Source organism: Bos indicus, chromosome X (genome assembly GCF_029378745.1).
Source record: "Bos indicus isolate NIAB-ARS_2022 breed Sahiwal x Tharparkar chromosome X, NIAB-ARS_B.indTharparkar_mat_pri_1.0, whole genome shotgun sequence".
NCBI lineage: Eukaryota > Metazoa > Chordata > Mammalia > Artiodactyla > Bovidae > Bos > Bos indicus.
This window is the reverse complement of record NC_091789.1, coordinates 111,131,356-111,151,830: the sequence shown is the minus strand read 5'-3', so window position 1 is coordinate 111,151,830 and position 20,475 is coordinate 111,131,356. Positions and strand designations below refer to the sequence as shown.

Here is a 20,475-nt window from a genome sequence, read left to right as displayed (position 1 = left end):
GACAGTTTATTACTTACACAAACAGTAAAAGGGAGATTAATCAGAGGGGCCAGCCCCCTGGGTGTTTGTCTTACCCCCAAAAGGATGACATCAAAACAAAATGGGCTGATGGACCCATTCTAGGCTGGTGGTATAAACATGTAAAACTAGGCAGTTTCGCACAAGCTCTATCATGAGGGGGGTGGCATGAAAATTTCCCAGCTCATCAGACCCCTGGAGGTGATGAGAAACCATCTCCTGAAAGCCTCCCAGGGGAGATGGGGAGTGTTATTGGCTGAATTATATCCCCCACACCCCAAATTCATATGCTGAAATCCTAACCCTTAGTATCTTTGGAATGTGACTGCATTTGGAGACAGGGCCAGTCAAGATGTAATTACATTAAAATGAGATCATATGGGTGGCCCTCATCCAATCTGATTGGTGTCTTTGTGAGAAGAGGAGATTAGGACACAGAGAGAGAAGGTGATGTAAAGACTCAGGAAGAAGACAGCCATCTATAAACCAAGGGGACAGGCCTGGAACAGATCCTTCCTTCTTGGCCCTCAGAAGGAACCAGCCCTGCCAGCATCTTCATCTTGGACTTCCAGCCTCCAGAACTGCGAGGAATTAAATTTCTGTCATGTAAGCCACCTAGTCTAAGGTGCTGAGTATGACGGTCTCAGCTGACTGATACAGGAGATGAATGGAAGGTGGCCTCCATCTTCTCTTGTTCTGCCAAGATGCAGATTAGCTGCAGTTCAAACCTTGCCTGTGTTGTGGCCCATGTGGATACACGGAAGGTCACTAGGGTGCCATGGTGCAGCTGTTCCTGGGGAACGCCAGCCTGTCACTTGCTTTGTGGATAATGAGATTTTATGCTGGCCATGGCTTCCAAATCTTTTAATGCACATACATATATATTCGGGCTTCCCAGGTGACACTAGTGGTAAAGAACCTGCCTCCCAGTTCAAGAGAGGTAAGAGATGTGGGTTCAATCCCTGGGTCAGGAAGATCTCCTGGAGAAGGAACTGGCTACCCACTCCAGTATTCTTGCCTGGGAAATCCCATGGACAGAGGAGCCTGGCGGGCTACAGTCCATGGGTCCCAAAGAGTCAGACACGACTGAAGTGACTTAGCACACATGCATATATATATTCACTCGTATTGTTTTAACTTTAATTTTTTTATTAAAAAGGGGGACTGTACCCTACCTATTTTTTCACAAGGTTCTTTTTTCACTTGATGGGCAGTATCACGGGCAGCCTTACTGACCCCATTACAGTAGTGTACTCTTGAGGCCAGGATTTCCACTGCTATCCCCTGGGTCCCCACCTTCTTGCGGGTGGCAGAGGTAACAAATGGTGAACCTGTAAGGAGACCATCGTGTTTTCAACACCAGAGGCCATGGTGGCTTAGTATAGGACAGTGGCGATGAGGGCGGAGAAAAGTAGATGGATTTGAAATATACAAAACATATACAAAATCTCATCTCTTCCTCACCTCCCCTCACTGCATTTCCCTTCCCTGGTTCACATGTGAAAAGTCCTTCCAGATATAATGAGCACACATCTCCACTTATAAAGTTCCATTTTATCTTCTGTTAGCTTAAGTGGAATCACACTATACCCGATTTTTTTGCAGGATTTTTTTTTCACTTGACAATGAGTGAGCAGCTTTCCACATCAGCATTCACCCAGGAAGCTTGTTCTCTTTTTTATGAGTTACATACTATTCCAAATCACAGGGAAGCTTGACATCATATTTTTTGACCATATCATTATTAGTGAGTGCAAAGGTTGACCACACTATTTTCAATGTTAAACACCTTGGACGTGAAGTCTTGTTCTCTCAGGGGGTTCTGTAAAACAGATTCCTAAAGTGAGTGGTGTCAGGAGGTATTCAGTTGACCCTTGAACAACAGGGGTTTGAAGGTCCACTTACAGGTGGTTTTTTCCATAGTAAATATGACAGTGCTACAGAGATTGGTTGAATCTGTGCGTTTGGAACCGTGAATATGGAGGAAACACATGGATATCTGGAGGGTTGACTATACGTTATACACAGATTCTGCATGGAGGGTCCATGTCCCTAACCCCCATGTTATTCACAGTTGAACCTGTGCCCCCTGCAGTGGAAGCACGGAGTCTTAACCACTGGACAGTCAGACAAGTCCCAGAACTGTGTTTCTATGGGCACCAGAAATCACATACAAGAATGTTCATTAGCAGCACCATTTGCAATAGCTCCAAGTTGGAAACAACCCAAATGGCCTTCATCAATACAACAGAATAATAAAGTTCAGTTTAGCCATGCAATGGAATTCTATGCAACAATGAATGTTCCGCTTCACAGAAATTAGATGGAGTTAAAAAATATTTGTGGGGGAGGGATGGACTAGGAGTTTGAGGTTATTACATGCAAACTATTACATATAGAAGGGATGGACAACAAGGTCCTTCTGTGTAGCAAAGGGAACTATACCCAATGTCCTGGGATAAACCATAATGGAAAAGAATATATGTGTGTATAACTGAGTCATTTTGCTGTACAGCAGAAATTAACACAACATTGTAAATCAACTGTGTTCTAGTTGGTTTAAACTAGAATATCTAAAAAATATAAAATTTATTTATATTCAACTAAGCTAAAAAATTAAATAAATATATAATATCTGGTGAAAGAAGCCAGATACTAAAGAATATATACTACATAATTCCATTCATGGAATGTTCAGAAACAGGCAAATCCTTTTCGAAGCTGGGATAGTGGTTATCTTCAGGGAGTTTTACTGACCAAGAGAGGGCTCGGGGGCGGGGGCTTCTGGGTACTGATAACATTCTCTTTTCCCATCTGCACTGGTCACCTGGGTGTGTGCAGTGTCTCAGCCACACACTCAGGATTTGCACCCTTTTCTGGAGGCATGCGCTACTTCAATAAAAATTTACCTACATTTCTTTAAAGGTACATGTATTTAAAATACCGATTGGAACTGCCAAATCTCCCTCCAAAAAGGTTGCACCAATTCCGTGCTCACCAAACACCGTGCACCAGCTCTCCTTTCCCCACTTCCTTGTCAACAGTGATGCTAGACAGCTTTTTGATTGTTTGCTAATTTGATGGCTTTTGAAAAAGGTATCTTCTCATTTTCATTTGCATTTTCCTAATCACCCAGAGGTTGAGTATCTTTCATGTTTATTGGCCATTTGACTTTCTTTCTCTATGAATTACCTGTTTATACTTTCCTCCATTTTCCCATCTAACTGTTGGTGGAGGTTTTATTGATATATAATGGATATTAACTTTTGCTTGGATGTGTTGCAAGCATGCTCTTCTAAAGCACCTTTTCTTTGTTGATTTGTTTACGGCACATCACAGGCATCTGCTGAATTGAAGCGAACAATGTGAATAAGTGAAGCAGGTTCCGAGGCCAGGGCAGGCCAGGGAGCATGTGTGCCTCTGCTGGGAACCAGTGTGCTGGGTCTTCTGATTCTTCAGGAGATGCCGGAAATATGGATTTTTATGGGAAAACTTCCAATTTTAAAATGCTGGCAACTCATTCAAAAAACTGTAAGTAACTAGGGGAGACAGCAGTGTCTGGTGTGGGTTGGATCAGTGGGAGACCAGCTTTCAATCTCTGGTTGACGCTGTACTTCCCTGCAAAGGAGGCTGGTGTTGTCACATCCACCCATCTTTTCCTTTAGGACTTCTGAGTTCTGTGTCACTTTTTTTTTTTTTTCTATCAGTTTAACACTTTTTTTTTTTTTAAACTCTGTAGATGCTTCTCTTTTAAGGATAGAGAAAAGCTTTTCATGCTTTTATTCCAGTTTCCTTAATGAGAAATAAAGGTGAATATCTACATTACTGGACTCAGAGTAGAGGAGGGTCTAACCTTGGGGATGTGGGTGACTGGGCCCAGGAATGGCTAAAACATCAGAATTAGCACTCCTTCCCATTTTCTCATTTAGGGCCAAGGATTGCCCCCTACCCCTCTGCCCCAGGATTTCAAGGGAAGAGAATAAAGAGTTTTATTTCACAATGAAACTGGAGGCCCCTGGGAATACCAAAATTAATACTAATGTATAAATGACTTACTGCAGACCCCTTCCTAGAAGCAAGGGTGTTAAGTCAGAGCAGGGAGAGAGCAGATGGAGGCACTACAAGCCTGAAAGTACAGGAGGACGGAGGAGCTCGTCTTGAGTCCACTCCTTTGTGTCAGGGAACTTCACCATTCCCAGTTGTGTCTGGCTTTCCTGGACCCACCCTGCCCCTCGGGGCTCCCACTCTGGCTGGAGATACTGTCATGGTTCTGAACAGAGTTGATGGGAAGCAAAACAAACATCCCCAACCAGCTGGGGGTACTTTAAAGGTCTTTGATGGTATCATCTGGGCATTTCTCACCCATGCTAATTAACAGCTTGCTTTGGCCAAGATAGCACATCAAGAAACTGCTCTGGGGGTAGAAAAGTTTTTTTCTGGTTGCATATTCAGCAGGACCCAGCAAGAGACAGAACAGGGGATTGCCGGCTGAGCACCAACAGGATAGCACATCCCTTTTCTAGCATCAGATGACTGAGGTGCTGGGCTTACCCAGGATAGCGGCGCTGATGGGCGTGTGTTTATTCGCCTAGTGTGTACTAGGAATCATGCTGAGCTCTGTCCATGCACCACCTCACCTCCTGCAGTCCCCGCTCTGCCTGCAAGGGAAGGCTGTTACTGTAAGTGGTGGAGTCCAGTGGGAACCAGGCAACATGCGTGAGCCAGGCCTCAGAATTCTGCTTCCAGGCCAGGGCTTCCTGCCCTCCCAGGCCAGGCCAGGGGTGGTTCGCCATTCCAGCAGCTTCTCCAGCCCAGTGTTGCAACGCCTGGGTACCAGGTCTTCAGGCCACAGGAGGACAGGAAGCAATCCTAGGTAGTGATGGACACAGGCTTCAGTCTCACCGACCCCGCCCCTTTCTGCTTAGCCTCAACGGCCCCACCCCCTCTTGCTTGGGGCGTTGGAGGCCTCTTGCTTCCCATCTCTGCCCTGGGTGAAGACTCAGGTGTCCAGAGATACTACTACTACTCTAGGTGTGAACCAATAATTAAGGTGCTGGATGGGAAGAGTTTTGAGGTGTGACTTTTCCAGACCGCGCACATTCATTAAAAAGCAGCACAAATGATATAGTTTCTTTTCTGATTCTCAAAGTGATCGTGTCTTTTGTAGAGAAGCTGAAGCTACAGAAAGATCCAAAGAAGAAAAAAACACTGTATCTTAGCACCAAATCATTGTCAACACTTTCAGATGGTTCCTGCCACTCATTTTTGTATATTTATGAACATATACATATAGATTTTCAAATGTATATAGTTTTGAAACAAAGTTGAGATCATTCTGGCAATATACTTTCAGAACATCTCTTTTCACACCTTGTGTCATGTGTGAACACTTCTGAAAAGGACCCTGTGAAGGCAGAGTGGGTAAGATGGGTGGAATCAAGGAAAGAGAGGAAGGTGCAGGTTTTTTCAGCTGCGGGCTTCCCTACCCACCTCCCCCCACCATCCCACCCCGGCCCAGGACAAGGTTGTTCCTGGACCTCTGGGAGGGAGAGTGAAACCATTAGCTTGGGGTGAGGGCAGGGAAGAATCCCTCTTCGGTGTCACTCATTACCTTATTGGGAGGATGGGAGCCTCCTAGCAGCAGCGGGGGGGCGGCACTCTGGTTTGCCCCACCCCCACCCCATTGTGATCTAGGACCCCACAGCTGCCCCCTTCCTGTGGCTTTGTGTGTGTTATGTGTGCGTCAAGGGGGCTGTCTCTCAGAGGGACTAAGGGGTGGCTTCTAGCTTCTTGAGGCTCTCCAGTGCTGGGGGCAGGGCACTCATGGCTGAGGTGCTTCCTGCCTCTTGAGAAACAAGCTGCCTTTTGGCTGTGACCGTGGTGCCGATGACCCCCATTAGCTGTTTTCCTAGAAGTGAAAATGCATTTGCTCTGAGTTCTGTCATCCCTTGTGACCCAGGACTCTCTGAAGCAACGCCAAGAGCACAGGGCTGGCCACCAAACGGAGCCCTGCTAACCTGCCCTCGAGGGCCCTTGGACTTGATGCCAACCTTGTGAGTACGCCCCCCGCCTCCCTCTTCCAACCACCCGCCAAAGTTCTTGAAACGTAGATTTGATGCTTCCCTGGAAGGTGGTTTGTTCACTCATTGGTGCCAGTGAAGGAGGCCCTGCTGGGTCATGGTGATTAGAATGAGAGGGACCCAGGTTAGAGCCCCAGTTCAGACCTTAACTTGCCACCTTGGGCACGTTACTTAACCCCTGTATGTTCCGGCTCCTTGAATGGAAAATGGGCCTACTTCACAGAGATAGATGCTCCGCAGATCAGTTCAGTTCAGTTCAGTCGCTCAGTAGCGTCCAACTCCTTGCAACCCCATGGACTGCAGCACACCAGCCTTCCCTGTCCATCACCAACTTCCGGAGCTTGCTCAAACTCACGTCCATCAAGTTGGTGATGCCATCCAACCATCTCATTCTCCTTTGTCCCCCTCTCCCCCTGCCTTCAATCTTTCCCATCATCAGGGCCTTTTCTAATGAGTCAGTTCTTTGCTTCATACTGGAGGTTAAGCTTCAGCATCAGTCCTTCCAATGAATATTCAGGATGTTTTAAATTACCTACATTTGGCTTGGTATCTATAAGTGTCTGAATACAGCAGGTACTCAGTAAATGCTCATCATTGTTGTGTCTTAAATTTACTCCTCATAACTTTTGGCAAAGAATGTTATCACCCCATCTTACAGAGGGGGCAGCTGAGGCTCAGAAGGTTAGACAGTATTTCAGTTATTTACTACAATGTAACAACCTCCCAGGGAGAAGGCAATGGCACCCCACTCCAGTACTCTTGCTTGGAAAATCCCATGGACGGAGGAGCCTGGTGGGCTTCAGTCCATGGGGTTGCTGGGAGTCGGACACGACTGAGCGACTTCACTTTCACTTTTCACTTTCATGCATTGGAGAAGGAAATGGCAACCCACTCCAGTGTTCTTGCCTGGAGAATCCCAGGGACGGTGGAGCCTGGTGGGCTGCCGTCCATGGGGTCGCACAGAGTCGGACACGACTAAAGTGACTTAGCAGCAGCAGCAGAAACAACCTCTCAAAGCTTAGAGGCTTAAAACAACATGGAATGATAATGAACGAATGATAAATTCTCATGATTCTGTGGATTAATTGGGTGGTTCTCGGGCCCCAGGTGGTGTCATCCGGGGTCTTTCATGTGAATGCAGTCAGTTGGCAGCTAGATTCGGTTGGAAGGCCAAAGAGGGCCTCTCATGTGTGTGAAGTCTTGGTGCTAGCTACTGGCTGGGCTGCCTCAGTTCTCTTCCTCACATTTTCACTAGGCTAGCTTTGGCTTCCCCAAGCATGGCAGTTGACTTCCAGGATGGAGTGTTCGGAAAGGACAAGCCTCAGCATGCAAGCACTTTGCAGACCTCTGCTTTACCTCGTTCTTGTTTATATCCTTATCGGCCAAGGAAAGCCACATGCCCAAACTCAGAGTCAGCGTGGGAGGGGGCAACATGAGGGCACGCACACTGGGAAGCATGGCTAACGGGGATGCCCAAGTAACAAGCTACCAAAAAGGGGGGGGGGCTTGTCTAGGATCCCACGGCTGTTGAATGGTGTGGCTGGGATTTGAACCCAGGTCTGTCTGACTCCAAAATCCATGCTTCTCTCTCAAAGCATGGCTGAGGCTGACTCTATGGTAGGGTGGTGTTTGTGACCATCCCCACCAGAGTCGAGTGGCGATGTGATTTTCCATCTTATCTTCAGCCCACCCCTACCCTAGCACTCCATGATGTCCTTGAACCTCTCCTGCTCACCTGACAAAAGGGAGAAAAGCATCTTTTTTCTGCTGGGCCCCTCTGCTCTTCTCCCTTCTGTGTTAACTACAGAAAACGACACCTACTTCCTTCAGAGTCCCAGCCAGGACAGTGGTGGCCCCGTCACTTGTGGACTCTCCAACCACAGCGGCATCCTGTTTCTGCTGGCCTCGGGGTACACACTCTCCCTGGACCTCTGTTCTATTTTCAGGGTACCCTTACTCGGAAAGCAAGGGTCATGGGAACAAAGACAGAGATAAGCCCAAGTTTATAGCACATTGTTGTCATCCCAGTGGACTTCTAGTCTACCCACCAGCTGGGCCATCTCCTGAGATAGGCCTCCTACTCTCCACCCCTGTCTACACTCAGCTGACGTGAGTTGGCTTCATGGTGATGACTGCAGGAAGCCAGTCTCTCTGGCTCCTGCCTGCCTCTGACTGAGTGAAGCCCTGGTCAGTTTCACCCACTGACGGGACCTGAAGGCCCAGCCCCTAGGTGAGAAGCACCCTTCCATTACGTTGTTACATAATACTGAGCACAGTTTCCTGTGCTATACAGTAGGTCCTTGTTGGTTATCCATTTTAAATATAGCAGTGTGTACTTGTCTATCCCAAATTCCGTAACTATCCCTTCCTTCCGTCCTTCTCCCTGGTAAGCATAAGTTCCTTCTCTAGGCCTGTGAGTCTGTTTCTCTTTTGTAAATAAGTTCGTTTGTATCATTTCTTTTTTAGATTCTGCATATAAAAATATCATAAGATATGTTTCTTTCTCTGTCTGACTTACTTCACTTAGTATAACAATCTTGTCCAGGCAAGAATACTGAAGTGGGTTGCCATTTCTTTCTCCAGGGGATCTTCCGAACCCAGGGATCGAACCTGGGTCTCTATTGTTGTGGGCAGACTCTTTACCGTCTGAGGCACCAGGGAAGCCCATAACATATATCTCTTTCTGTCTGACTTACTTCACTTAGTATGACAATCTCTTGTCATCATCTCTTGACCAACCTAGACAATGTATTAAAAAGCTGAGGCATCACTTTTGTGACAAGGATGTGTTTGGTCAAAGCTATGGTTTTTCCAGTAGTCATGTACAAATGTGAGAGTTGGACCATAAAAACGGCTGAGCCTGAAGAATCAATGCTTTCGAATTGTGGTTCTGGAGAAGACTCTTGATAGTCCCTTGGACAGTAAGGAGATCAAAGTAGTCATTCCTAAAGGAAATCAGTCCTGAATATTCATTGGAGGGACTGATGCTGAAGCTGAAGCTCCAATACTTTGGCCACCTGATGTGAAGAGCCAACTCGTTGGAAAAGACCCTGATGCTGGGAAAGATTGATGGCAGGAGGAGAAGGGGACGACAGAGGATGAGACAGTTGGATGGCATCATTGGCTCAATGGACATGAATTTGAGCAAACACCAGGAGAGAGTGAAGGACAGGGAAGCCAGGCATGCTGCAGTCCATGGAGATGCAAAGAGTTGGACATGACTGACTTAGTGACTGAACAGAAACAATCCATGTTGCTGCAAATTGTTTTTAATGTCCAGCTATCATCTCTTGTAGGAGCCTCAGTGCCCTCAGCCTGCATTTGTGGAGTCTGAACTGGGTCCACAGCTGTTCTGCCTCAGTGTGGGGCCAAGGCTAACAAAAAGCAAAGCCTCTGGAAGAAGAGGAAGTGTTCTCTGGATGCTGAATGGGAGACCTTGAGGAGGTATGTGTCTGTGTGGGAGGTCTGTGACTTGCACCCAAGGAAAGGTCATGGTCAATGGGAAAGCCTTTGATGGGAGACAGTCTGAGTTGGAGCCCAAGACTGTCATCACCCAACTACCTGGGATGGATGTGGGACCCTCCCTCTGTCAGACCCAGACAGCTCTCCTGGTGTAAGGCCAACAGACTGATGTCCTGGGACGCAAGCTCCCAGGAAGTGGGCTGCGATGCATGAGAGCTCTAGACTCCCTGGTGTCCTGTGTGGTCTGGCTGGGGAAAGCCAGGGAAAATCTGGCAACTGAGCTATAATGGCCAGAACTCTTGGCTCTGAGCAACAGGAAGCAATTCTGGTTTATTTAAGCAGAAAAGGACTTTATCAGAAGGGTCTTGGTGAGTTCACAAAATAACCAGGCCTGGAGAGCTGGGTTTGGAAAGCAGGCCAAAGGCATCTGCACAGCGGTCAGGGCCACGGCCAAAGTCAGGCCCACCCAGTGACCATCCCATTGCCAAATCCAGGACACCCCGGCTTACACTGCCACCTCTGGACATGGATATGGTACCTGTCATCCCAGGAATGGAATGTCATTGCCATGGTGACTGCCGCTCTCCATCAGAATGGGCTTCTGTCCTCCGTGCAGCTGAGCATCACCAGCTCCTGACTCCAAGTCTTTGATGGGGCATCTGATTGGCTGAGCATAAGTCAGGAACCCACACTAACTGCAGTGGTAGCTGGGAAAGTGACTGGATGGCGTTTTTCACTTCTCTGGTGGGAGGCAACTAGCAAGATGGGGAATTTCTCAAACACGGTTGTGGGGGTTGGATGTGGGTCAGCCTTGTACTTCTCACCCGGAAAACTGTAGAACAGATGTCTCCAGGGAATGCTAGAGGATCGTATGTCTCCAGGGACAACTCGGGCTTGTCTTCCCTTCCCCCAGATATTGATGCGGGTTTGTGTGTCTGTTTGTGTGTGTAAGGACAGGAACCCAATACACAACGTGGCGTCAGGAACCCTGGGTTCAATTCTAAGTCCCCGAGCCTCAGTTTCATGTCACAGCCTGCTGTCCAGCCTTTGAGCATGCAGGAGGTATGTGGTAGCTTCTACTATAGTGTGGGTCATTGGGCTAAAAGATGCTCCTAAGATTGCCAAAGCCCCAGATGGAATGGGGCCATTGGTTCTGTGTATCAGATGAAAGCACAGGTTTTGGAGTCAGAGAGATCGAGGTTTACTAGCAATGTGATCTTGTACATGTTCCTTAACTTCTCTGACCCTTAGTTTCCTTACCTGCAAAATGGAGATGAGGTGGCATGCACTCAACCTCCATTCCAACCTGGTCCTTTGGCACATTCATGTTTTGCAGCGGTTGAAGGCTAAAAACTACAGTTCCCAGACACCTTTGCAGCTGGGGCTGCCAAGGAGAATCCGATTCCAGCAGTTAGGTGCACTTGTGCGAGGTTAGGAAGGCAGCAGTGAGGAAGAGACCACTTGCCTGCTACTCTGGCTGTTGCTGCTGGAGACAGTGTGTGTGTATGTGTGTATGTGTGAGAGAGAGAGACAACATTCTAGTGTTTGATTAGTCACCAGCTTTGTGGGTATTGAGAAGTGTTGTGGTGGCAGTGGCTTCCTGACCTTGGAAGACAACTACAGCAGTGTCCTCTTGGAAGCAACATCTCTGTGGCTGGCCCCCTCCCTCTCCACCTTCCCGGTGATGGCGGAGATGGCGGCAGTCTTGGCAGCCCAGCTCAGTGGTGTTATGGGCGTCTAGAACCTGCTCCAATGATTTTGTAATCACCTAATTTCCTGTATTAAATCTTTCCTGGCTTAAAATAGCCGGAGAGGTTTTCTGTTTCCTGCAACTGAACCCTAACTGCTATAGGAGTCACACCCCATTGCTCACAGTTTTTAGGATGAGATGAGGTGAGATGGGGGGGGGGTTGCTACACAGCTTTGTAAACTGTAAAGCCTTTTACATCTGTGAGGTGTTTTTCAAGGAAGGGTACCCCTTTTGTTGGGCTTCCCAGGTGGCTCAGTGGTAAAACAATCTGCCCGTCAGTGCAGGAGACGCAGGAGACCTGGGTTCGATCCCTGGGTTGGGAAGATCCCCTGGAGGAGGGGATGGCAACCCACTCCAGTGTTCTTGCCTGGAGAATCCCATGAACAGAGGAGCCTGGCGGGCTATAGTCCATGGGGTTGCCAAGAGTCAGCCATGACTGAGCACGCAAGCACATCCCTTTTGTCAGGGGAGACTAAACATGATAGAAACCCTTGTGACCAGCCACTTGTTTACACGTTCTTTTACCTTGAACTGCTGGGGCAGGACACAGCCTGAAAGAATTTAGGTAATTTGAGTGGGTCACCTGCTTTCAGAGGCTGAAAGGGTTCTGCTGTGGATTCAGGCGAATTCTGCCTCTCTGTCCAAGGTTAGCGCAATGACTTGTGTGCCACGGCAGCTGGGACAGGTGGGAGGTGTCCTGGTGTGAGCCTGAAAATTCAGCTACCACAGGACTCCCCCCTACCCATGCCTGGGATCCCCCACTAACCCACTAGTTTGTGTTAAAGCCCACTTTAATTCCTTACCTCTCCAAGTTGAATCTCTGTATTTACAAAACGTTCCCCTCCCCTCCTATCAGGTCTGAAGGATCTCCCTTTCTGTGGTGAATAACATTCTCATGGTCATGGCATTTGCCCCTATTTCCTGCCACAAAATGAGAACTCTCTGTGGGGTGAGGGGCCAGCCAGGTGACCCTGGGGGCCTTGAAGCTGGGAGGAAGCTGGGCTGGGGCTTGGCTGCCAGAACAATCCAGGCTCCACTCCAGCCCATCAGGGGGCTTGAGGCTGAGTGGGCAAGATAAACCGTTTCAGTGGTTTTTAGGAGCCCTAATCAATTGCAAGGCAGGGCAAAGCCCTCAGGGACAGATAAAGCCAGCCCCGCGCTCCAAGCCCAGTTGGAGCCAACGTTTGTGTGGTTTGAACTTTCGTGTGGTTTGGAAAGTCCGCCCGTCTTTGCTGGAGTGGATTACTCCGTTCCCAAACTGCAATGCAGTGACGCGAATGGCCCTGGACCCCACAAACCAGCCCTGAAATGATGTAGGTAGCTGGTCCTCTGTCCCTGCAGGGTCCTACAGGCTTGGGGAAGAGAGGCTGGGCGTGCTATACCCCTGGTTCTTGCGGTGGCTCGGGGTTTTAGAAACACTCCGTTGCTGGAGGCAGGCGAGACCTTTGCGTCGGGGAGTTGAGCTGCTACAGGTTTGCTTCTCTGCTCCTGCTTCCAAACTAAAAAGCCCACTTCTCTGCCCATTTCAGATTCCGTCTTCACTGCGGCTGCCTCCAGGACACATAGTCGCCCCGCGTGGGGGAAGCCCAGGACACTAGGGACACCGCCTGGAGCCTGGGCGCATAGCACCCAGTCGGGTTTTTTTTTTTTTTCCTCCTTCCAGCTTGAGGTTTCTTATTTAACCTCTAAGGTGCCAGAAGATCTGGAAGGCTCACAGGCAGGGCTGTAGCCGGCTGGGGAGAGATGAGCACCACAGATACCAGCACCGCCAGTGGGCACTCCATGTGTCAGTGTCTGCAGTGCTTGTGTGCAGCAGAGCAAGGCTGCCGGTGAGGTGGCTGGACGCTGGGCGGGCAGGCACCCATCTGACAATGCCACGTCCCCTGGGAAGCCAGTGCCGGCCTGTGGGGGCCACAGCAAAATAGAATCAGGAACAGGTGCTGCCTGGGAGGGAAACTCGGGCGCCTGGCAGAGCTCAGCAATGCTCGCACCCTCCAGGGACCTTCCTGCCTCCACAGAAGGTAGGGACAGAGAGAGGCGAGCATGGAGAGAGAGAAAGGGAAGTGGGAAGAAATTGGTCACGGAGGAGGCTATTTTTATTCTTTGCTACAGCTGCACGCATTGCTCTGACCAACTAGGCAGAGAAAAATCAGACTGGTTCCTGCTGAAACGAACGTTAAACTTGGGGTAGGGGGCAGGGAGTGGGAGGTGCACAGGAAAAGGGTGAAGAGGGGAGAAATCCCTGAGGATACAGCACAGTCTCCAGAAAACTTCACTGCACAAAACACCACCCCTACCCCGCCCTCCACCACCCCAGATGCCTCGGCCTTAACCATGGCTGCCAGAAGTGGGCCATCCTGTGCCTTCTGGGTGACACCTTGGGCAAGACCCAGTCAAGATTAGGCATTTGTGCATCACTGTCTTCTGCTGTTGGGCCTCGTAGAGCCTTATCCCTTCCAGCAAGGGGCAAGACTCCTGGGTGGTGTCAGTTACCATGGTCACCCGAGCACCCGGTTGTTGTTCAGTCACTCAGTCGTGTCTGACTCTGCGACCCCATGGAGTGCAGCACGCCAGGCTTCCCTGTCCATTACCATCTCCCAGAGTTTGCTCAAACTCATGTCCACTGAGTCAGTGATGCCATCCAACATCTCATTCTCTGTCATCCCCTTCTCCTGCCCTCAGGCTTTCCCAGCATCAGAGTCTTTTCCAATTGAGTCGGCTCTTCTCATCAGGTGGCCAAAGTATTGGAGCTTCAGCATCCAATCCAGCAAACAATCCTTCCAGTGAATATTCAGCGTTGATTTTCTTTAGGATTGACTGGTTTGATCTTGCTGTCCAAGGGACTCTCAAATTTCCCTTGTGCCCATTTGCAGCCAAACCCACTCTTTAACTCTCAGTATTGGCCGCCACTGATCTGCTTAACTGGCAAATGTCCCAAACAGGAAACTGTTAGGGATCAAGGCCCTAGAGTGAGACTCTTGAGGCCATGATTGTCTAAGTCAGCAGTTCCCAAAGTATGTTCCAAGGATCTCTGTGGTACCCCAGACGTTTTCAGACTGTCTTTTCTAATTGCAAGCTCCATTTTCTTCATAGACTTCAACCAAAACCACGTATCACAACAGATTGTATACTAAAGCAGCTAGGAGAAAGCAGCTGTCCTCTATGAAGCCAGCTACTAAAGAGGTTTGCAAAAATGTATAACAATGTCACTTTTCTCCCTAATTCTTTCTTTCTTTTTTTTTTCCAGAAAATACAGTTTTTTTTCATTAAATTGTGCTAGTGATGTTAACGTGTATATTAGTTATCTATTGCTGTGTAACAAATAATCCTAAAAACTTAGCAGCTAAAAACAGCACACATTATCTGTCAGTGTCTGTAGGTCAGGAATCTGAGAGCAGCCAGCTTAGCTGGGTGGTTCTGGCTCAGAATCTCTCATGAGGCTATAGTCAAGGCATGGGCCTGGGCTGCAGTCATCTCAAAGCTCAACCAGATGAAGAAACAATCCACCTCTAAGCGCAGTCATGTGGCTGTGGGCAGACCTCAGTTCCTTGCCATGTGGGTCTGTCCTTGTGACATGGCAGCTGGCTTCCCCAAGAACGAGTGAAAGAGAGCACGCAGGACAGAAGCCACAGTCTTTCTATAATCTGATTTTTGAAATAACGTTCCATCACTACTGTCCTGTCCATTAGAAGTGAGTCAGTAAGTCCACCCTACATTCAAGGGGCAAGAAATCCTTAAGGGTGTGGGTGACAAAGCAGAGATTACTGGGTACCATCTCAAAGACTGCATCCCACTCATTTAATAAGTTCATTAATGTTATTTTTATATCAGTTAACCAATATTTAAAACTTTTCTCCATTTTTAATTATTAATATAGGAAATATTGGTAGATGGGTCAATAGAAACAAACACTTTCTGGAGTGTTCAATAATAAAAAAGCAAAAGGGTCCTAAGATCTAAACATTTGGAAACTGCTGGTCTAGGTGTTATAGGAGTACATTGGTGACACATGGAGGCTAGTCTACCCACCTGCGCATTCGCCCATCCATCTATGCATTCATCCATCTGACCTTCTGTCCATCCATCCAGCCATCCAGCCATCCTTCTATCTACCCGTTTACGCATTCATCCACCCTCATTCTTTCATCTGCCCTTTCATGTATCCATTCTTCTATCCATCCATTCATCCACCCTTGCATCCATGTACCTATTCACCTATCAACCCATACAGTCAAAGATGCTAGGCTGGGCTGGCACTTTAACAAGATTGCTAGTAACTGCCCTATGGAGTTTGTAACATTTTAACTGATGAAGCAATTTAACAATAAGATAAATTTAAAAATAATAATTTCAGGTTGTGATCATTTGAACCCCCAAAGCCTGGAGCCCAGGGAAGCAGGTACTCTCAAGTTGGCACCATTTTGGGGGTGACATCATTTGTGGCCAAGACTGAGGTTGGGTAGGTGCAGATTGGAGGGTCCAGGGAGCAAGGAATGTGTGGCAGCTGTGGTCAGATGGCCTGAGGCCCTGGTGAAGCAGAATGCTGTCAGGTTCTTCGTGCCTAGTTAATTGGTGACTGCGGGACTCAGGGTAGAAGACCCTTAAGTGCACAGTTCCAGTTTCTTGGATCAGTTCCCTTCTCCTCAGTGGAGAGTCTCCTTCTCAAGCTGCCTTAACATTCTCTGTCTTTAACTTTGATCCTGGACACTGCCCCGTGGTTTGCAGTGTCCCCTTTGAATCCCCAAGCCAGAGAGTCTCCCATTTGAGAGTCCCCAGGGAAAATGCTGTGATTCATGAGAAGGGCCTCAACCTGTCACCCCCAAATATGTGAAGATTGGCCTCTTTTATCGTCTTGTCACTGACACCTGGGAAGTTTGAGCTGGCAACCATCCGATAGGAGGAGGTAGGGGAAGTCTGGGGCAGAGAGAGGCCAAAAACCCAGGCTGGAAGCATGAGGATACTGGGTTCTGGAACAGGAAAACAGGAGTGGGTGCATAAATGATGGTCGTCTCTACTTCAAAGACTGGCTTCACCAGCCCTGCTCTAAGGGGCAGCTAAGGTAGGAGCCTCCTTGCCCCTCTCCCTGAGCCCCTGAAAGCCACTGAGCATTTTAAAGAGGAAATGTGCACCACCCCCCCCACACACACAACATGCTTGTACCCTCAAGGAGCAGGGCAGCGTGAATCAGGTACACCTGCTCTCGGTGCTGTTGCTCCAGCCCGGTGGGCTCCAGAGAGACCAGGCCAGGCCTCTCTGGGATGACATATGTCAAGGATGCTTTTTGTGGAGAGGAGGGGTGTCGCTTAAAATGTGGCCTCTCTTTTTCATGATGGCTCCTTGGTGGCTTCAGGCCTCAGGTTTGAACGTGGGGTGTGTCTTAGCAAATTGCTAAAACGATGTAAATTTGTTTGCACAACTTGTGTGCCAGTCCAGCTCCCTCTTTGGGTCTTGAGCCCTTTTCAAGAGACAATGGGTGTTATCTTTGGTTTCCAGCCTCGTCATGGATAAAATTGGTGAACCAATAATAACCAGCTCAGGTGCCCCTGATATCAGGGATACTGCCCCAGACCAGGAGTATCAGGGCCTCCTGGGAACTTGTTAGGACTGCAAATTTGTGGGGGCTCGCCCTAGACTGACTGAGTCAGGATTTGGGAGAGTGAGGGTGGGGCCTGGGAATCTGTATTTAAACCAGTCTTCCAGGTGGGCTTCCTTGGTGGCTCAGACGGTAAAGAATCTGTGTGCAATGAGGGAGACCTGGATTCGATCCCTGGGTTGGAAAGATCCCCTGGAGAAGGGAATGACAACCCATTCCAGTAGTCTTGCCTGGAAAATCCCGTGGACAGAGGAGCCTGGCGGACTACATACAGTTCATGGGGTTGCAGAGTCAGGCACGACTGAGTGACTTTCACTTTCCAGGTGATTCTGATGCCCTTTCAGGTTTGAGAGCCACTGTTTTCTGAAGAAAATTATTCTCATTTAACAGACGAAGAAGATGAAGATCAGAGGGGCTAAGTCACTTGCCCAGAACCGTGCAGCCAGCAAGTTGGGTTGCCAGGACTTCAAACAGGTCTTTCATGAGAAGAACTCCAGTTTTTTTCTTTTGTCTCTTCCATTCCCTCCCTCCCTGTCCTCAGTCCTCCATGCTCTGTCCTGGGAGGTTCTCAACTTGGGTTCCCAACTTGGTCGTGTACTGACATCATCTGGGGAGCTTTAAAAAATAATATTGGTGTTAGGCCTCCACCCTAGGAAACGGACTCTGCAGGGTGTGACTTCAGCATCTGTACTTTTTATTCCCTCTTCACAGGCAGCCTTACCGAGATTCCTCTGCCATTCCAAATGTTTCTGATGAATGCATTTGCACTAAGGTGTTAGTTACTGGGTGTGTTACCTTTCTCAGGATATCTGCATTTGAAAAAAGAACCAAGGACGTGAAATAATGAATTGCATAAGCATCCTAGAGAGTGGGAGAGACCAGCTTTTGATCTTCTTTCTCCCACTTGCAGCAGATTTATTGCTCTCACATGTCCTGCTAGGAATCTACCCAGCAGTCTTGGCTGAGATTTCTGAATATGCCTTGTCATATTCAGAATATGCCTCCACATATTCAGAAGACTTTTGGGCTAGAAGAACGCAATGGATCATTTTTGAATGCCCTTAAGCCATCAAGCTTGCCTACAGAGGGCTGAGTTTCCCAAACGAGTAACAGCCAGTCAGTTTCATTCTAACTAGGAAGCAAAACCAAACTTATTCCCCCCAAAATGTTTTGTTTGTTTGTTTTACCATTTAATGATGAATCCTCCCCCACTGGGCCTTTCCAAGTGCCCATTCAAACAAACCCAGCCACAGAAATGGAGGTGGTATGTCTGTAAGTTAGAGTCCTTGCCCAAACTCCAACTCAATCAACTTGCAGGAGACCCTTAGTGTGGTTAATTCTAGGACATAACAAGATTTTGATGTTGATGCCCCCTTTTAATTTTTTTAATTACATAAACTTTGTTTTAATTAAAGTATAACTGATGTACGATATTATATTGTTGTAAACCTTTGATTTTTACAAATGAAGAAAAATAGAAGCCACCTTCAAATGATTTTTTTTTTTTTTAAACAGCAGCTACATCTCCAGCCTGCTTCCTGCACCTGGTGGGGGACACAGTGCTTCTCCGCCTTCAGGAAACAGCCCACTTGTCAGCAGCTGGGCTCCCAGGAACAAAGGCCTAGGTTCATTACCACAGTATCGACCCTGACACGTTGCACTCGGGCCACCTCCCCCAGAGTTCCTCAATTCACACCCCAAATGAAGCGTAATTGGACCTGGACATCTTTGAAGTCCCCCGAGCAGCTTGCCAGCATTTTGAAATGTCCTTGATTTGCATGGTGAAAACCTGGCTGGAGGTGACTTTTTTTCTTTTCCCTCATCCCACAGTTTTCAAGACAGAATGATTTTAAATGACATTCCCCAGCCAGGGGAGAGTTACCATGGAAGAAATAAAAATTCTCAAAGCCCCAAAAAGAAAAGGCAAAAGAAGTCCAAGGTTTTGCTGCATCTCTCACGTGCCCCTTTGCTCGATTTCTGTCCTGTGAGGGCCGCGCCAGGGTTTCCTCTCAACCTTCTTCCCAGACCCCAGACCTGAAGGGCTGACAAGGATCCAGGAAGCTTGGCTGGGAGTTTCTGCAGACCGGCAGGTTGCTGTCAGACCTGAAGCAAGAATGCGAGCCCCACCACAGGCCGGTGAGTTGATGCGGGAGGCTGTGTGTGGATCAGGGATCTGAGTTGATGCGGGAGGCTGTGTGGATCAGAGATCGTCTATCTTCCATTTCAGCCAAGCCAGGGCCACTCTGCGGGGATCACATGCTCCCAGAAATCAGCGCACCCATGCCTATGTGCCCTGTGGGTCTAAAGCTTGGTGATTTCCTGCAGCGCATGGAGGGGTGTGCCTGGTGGAGTCATGCCTGCTGCCTATGCGGGCGTTGGTCGGGCCCGTGAGGAGTTTGGCGGTCTGCTCTGCTCTGGGCTGTGGCCTGCCCCTGGTTTGCAGCCATCCTTCAACGCCTCTGCTTCTGTGAGCTTCCTCAGGGGTAGCCATCCTCTGAAGCAAATGATCCACTTTCCCCTAGAACTTTCTGTGAGAAAGAAGATATTCTCTGTGCCGAGATGTGGCTAGTGCAACTGAGGAAGTGAATTTTCAACCTTATGTACTTTAGGGGGAATTTTTTAATGGAAGTACAGTTGATTGACAATATTTCAGGTGTCCAGCAAAGTGATTCATGTCATTTTATTGAAATAGCCACATATGGCTAATGGCAGCTGTATTGGACAGCACAGGGACAGATGACCAAAGAGAACCCAGAGTGGATGCCCCAGTTTGGGGGAGGTGTATGGTATTGACTACCCCAGAAAGACCATCAGAAAAATTTTGATTGAGCAAAGCATAATTTATTAGACCTAATTCAGTATGGAAAAGGACCCCTATGACTGAATGCTAGTAATGTCTCCCAGCAGGGACATTGGGGAAGGGTATTGATAGCATTTTAGAGGCCAGACTGGGTGATTTTGAAGTTGGGTCTCTCAAGGCAAGAAACTGACTGGAGTTGGGAGAGTTTATGACAAAGTAGTTTGAGATCAGGGAGCAGAGCAAGGCAGAGGTCTTGTAGTAAGTCTTGATGAACTAGCTGTTGGTCTTGATAACAAGCTATTTTAGTTGCTTCAGTCTTATCTTCCAGAAGCAAGTATTTCTTAGAGCAGAGAGCTGTTATTTATGCTTGTTCTCAGTACGATTTAAACATGGGGATCAGAAAGCATGCCTGGTCCCAGAATTGTTTAACATACAGACAGAGAATAACAAATTACCCCTAAATGTAGTCACTTAAAACAATAAACATTTGTTATCTCACAGTCGCTGAAGATCAGGAATTTGGGAGCAGCTGAACTGGGCGATCCCGGCTTGGGGACTCCCCATGCAGTGGTAGCCAGGATGTCGGCCAGGGTCACCAATAACCATCTGAAAGATTTGCCAGGGCTGGAGGACGCACTTTCAAGGCTACTTTTTTGGTTGGCTGGTGAAATGGGGTTGGCTGTTGGCAGGAGGGCTGTTTCTTGGTGTGTAGACCCTTCTTGTGGGGCTGCTAGAGAATCCTCATGGCGTGGAAGCTCTCTTCCCTAGAACC

At 48.2% G+C, this 20,475-nt stretch overlaps 1 long non-coding RNA gene across 3 annotated transcripts in view; it reads left to right on the top strand.

The window, feature by feature from the left end:
• Nucleotides 1-20,475, top strand: part of LOC139181327 (uncharacterized) — an 88,905-nt gene that overhangs the window by 54,833 nt on the left and 13,597 nt on the right. The window contains exons 4-8 of one of the 3 annotated variants that reach the window (XR_011565324.1): nt 3,358-3,549; nt 5,978-6,071; nt 9,395-9,542; nt 17,294-17,377; nt 18,419-19,039. This is a non-coding gene — a long non-coding RNA (uncharacterized lncRNA). Of the gene's footprint in view, nt 1-3,357; nt 3,550-5,977; nt 6,072-9,394; nt 17,378-18,418; nt 19,040-20,475 lie in introns of all 3 variants that reach the window. The other 2 variants (XR_011565323.1, XR_011565322.1) reach the window with 2 other exon arrangements.